General features: G+C 35.8%; 1 pseudogene; it reads right to left on the reverse strand.

Annotated features, from left to right (window-relative positions):
* Window positions 1-966: 966 nt before the first annotated feature.
* Window positions 967-2,503, reverse strand: LOC110693991 (annotated as a pseudogene).
* Window positions 2,504-2,857: the final 354 nt, after the last annotated feature.

Consider the following 2,857-nt stretch of genomic DNA (forward strand, 5'->3'; position numbering starts at 1 on the left):
TTGAGAACGACAATGCCCTCGTTGTGCCTGGAATCCTAGGGACCCCTGTATTACGCCTAATGGCAACTAGATAGCCAAAGTGTTACATCCAGTCTGGATACGACCATATAGCCACAGAATTCTCCCCGCTAGGCGACTGACATAGGATTAATTATCCATAATTAGCATATGGTCGCAGGGTTGCTCTGATACCATTTGTAACACTCCGACCCCAAACGAATTAGGGAGGGCCTATTGTCACGAAATACGCATCAAGGGCCAAAACTGTCCTCACAGACCAACACAAGTCCTTCCGACACATTTTGTCATGAGAAATATCTTAGCATATGAGCTCCCTAAAAGGAAGATGCATCTTATTGATATGAGTAGCATATTAAACTCCTTTAAAGCAATCATGAGGGTATTGCATCAACAATTAATAAATTTATTATTGTGTAATCAAGTAGACCTACTTTTAGAGAATTTTGACTCCATTTTTTCAATTGTGAAGTGCATTTTGACCCAACGTCGCATAAAAGTTAGCTACTGAAAGGCTTTAATTGGTTGAGATTTTCATCCTGTAACCATGAGATCACAAGGTCGAAATCTCTCGAGTGCAAGGCTCAAAGGATCCCTTTTATATCCTCCCTCCCCCTCTCAAATCTAAATGTCTAGTTCATAAATACTTGACCAAAACAATCATGAAAGTTGATGCATGTCTAATCAGAGTATTCCTCCTTATCTTAGAAATTAATTAATGATAATAACTTCAAATAAAAATCAGTGCGTTTTTAGTGTAGCTGGGTGTACCGTGTGAGCGATTGTAAAAGAACAAAGTAACTCCTCTAACACTGACGGAATAACCCCTACAACATTGGATGAGCAACCCCTATTATAACATTGACAAAGTAACCTGCCCTATGAGGCTATGACATTCAATAGGTAACCCTAGAACGCTGACAAAGTAACCCCATAAATCTATGATAGTTGACCACACGATATGACTAGTCACATATAAGAATTAGTGAATAAAAATATATGTTACATAATAAAAGTTAGAAAAAAAAAGATACAATATCTTGTATACTTTTCTACCTAAAAATGAAGCACTTTGTGTTTTTCGTTGCAATCAAATACCATTCACATCATCTTTGATATCAAAAGCTATTGGCTGTTGAATTCTTTTAAGTGTAGAACCAATTCTCAAATCTTCCTTCTCAAGGTACCAACAATAACTCTGAAATATGGGTGAACTAACCGTGACTTCAAAATCCAATAAGAAAAGTAATTCCAGCTCCAATCTGTTTAATTCTGAGTTGCTTACTCCTCCAACTTTCGCATAGAAAGCGTTGTTATATTGCCTGTCACTTATAAACTTTATCGATCAGAGTCACATTTAACTATTTAAGTAGTAATCCCTCCATTTCTTTTTTTTAAATGCAACAATTTTTCTTAAAAGAACACCTTTTTAAATAGAGATATGCTGTAATATTGTTTTATATTTTCCTCCTCTCATGATTTTCCCACCCACTTGTAACATTTTCTCACATCCTAATTTTTTACATGAACTTTTAACTCACTTTTTTTTTTTTTTTTTTGTACTTTATAAATTTCCAGCAAAACACACAATATTATTTGCATCAAAAAACACGGAGGAAATACATATGTTCCTTAACTTACCTACACTTGGTCTATTTAAACTAGTCAATTCTCAAAATTATGTTATGGAAGCTCTGTTTAATGAAGTTGTATTATATACCTTACCTAAACTTCGGTCTATTTAAACTAGTCAATTCCCAAAATTAGGCTATTGAAGCTCTCTATTTAATGAGGTTGTATTATAATTTAGAAGATGCATGGGACAAATCTAATTAAAACAAAAACGCATGACATATGATAATATCAACTCAACTCTAAAACTAATACTATGAAAATTGTAACACAAACTCTATAGAGGAAGAGGGATCAAGAGAAAGAGCGTACACATCGTCAAGCATCTTCGACGCGATCATAACACTTGTGAGGAGCAACCTATGAACGTTAAGTGAAATAACGAGCAACTCGGGATGCTTATGCACCAATCTATCTATGTACACATATCCAACCACAAAACAAGATGGACTACAATTTGTGTACTTGTATAGCCTCTCCAAGTACTTGGCTATACTTATGTTAGGAGCTCGGACCCCATTGAACACCTTCAAGCTCATTCCAAGCTCACCCGCCTCCAATGGCCTAAGACTAACATGATGAATCAAGCTGTTACGACCACTATGTTCTACAAGTGGATCATTCCTAGCCACTAGACGTTCCAAATCGCGGCTAAGATGAGCAACACCCTTGGTGTCGTCGCCTCGGCTGCGCTTGTCTCTGGCTGCTGCCCACCAACATGATCTTCACTTGGAATAGTAGCCAACATTATTATGGTTATCACTTAAGCCATTTTATGAACTCCATTTTAGGGGTTAAAATTTTGGCGGGCCAATTATTTGGTGGTGAAGGGTTGTCAATTGGGATTTGTGTTATCAACTTTGGGTGATTATCAAGTAGGTATATGACACGTGTACTTCTTGCCATCCTTATAAGAGTGGACTACATGTATTTGGAATTTTGTCCGACTTATCAATCAAAGAAAAATCACCAAAGTCCAATGTCGATGAAAATTCTACTCGTACTCCATTCTATTGCATGATTTACGCACCCTAACCTAGTACTTTTATTTCGTAATAATCGTAACAATTTGACTTTACACTATTCATATAATTACTTTGGCCTACTTTTTCCAATATATAATATATGGCGCCATGTAAATATTACAGATTATTAGATTAGTCTTTATGTATATTTTCATTTTATTAACCTTTGCATTGACATACAT

This window comes from Chenopodium quinoa, unplaced genomic scaffold, assembly GCF_001683475.1.
Source record: "Chenopodium quinoa cultivar QQ74 unplaced genomic scaffold, ASM168347v1, whole genome shotgun sequence".
Taxonomy (NCBI): Eukaryota; Viridiplantae; Streptophyta; class Magnoliopsida; order Caryophyllales; family Amaranthaceae; genus Chenopodium; species Chenopodium quinoa.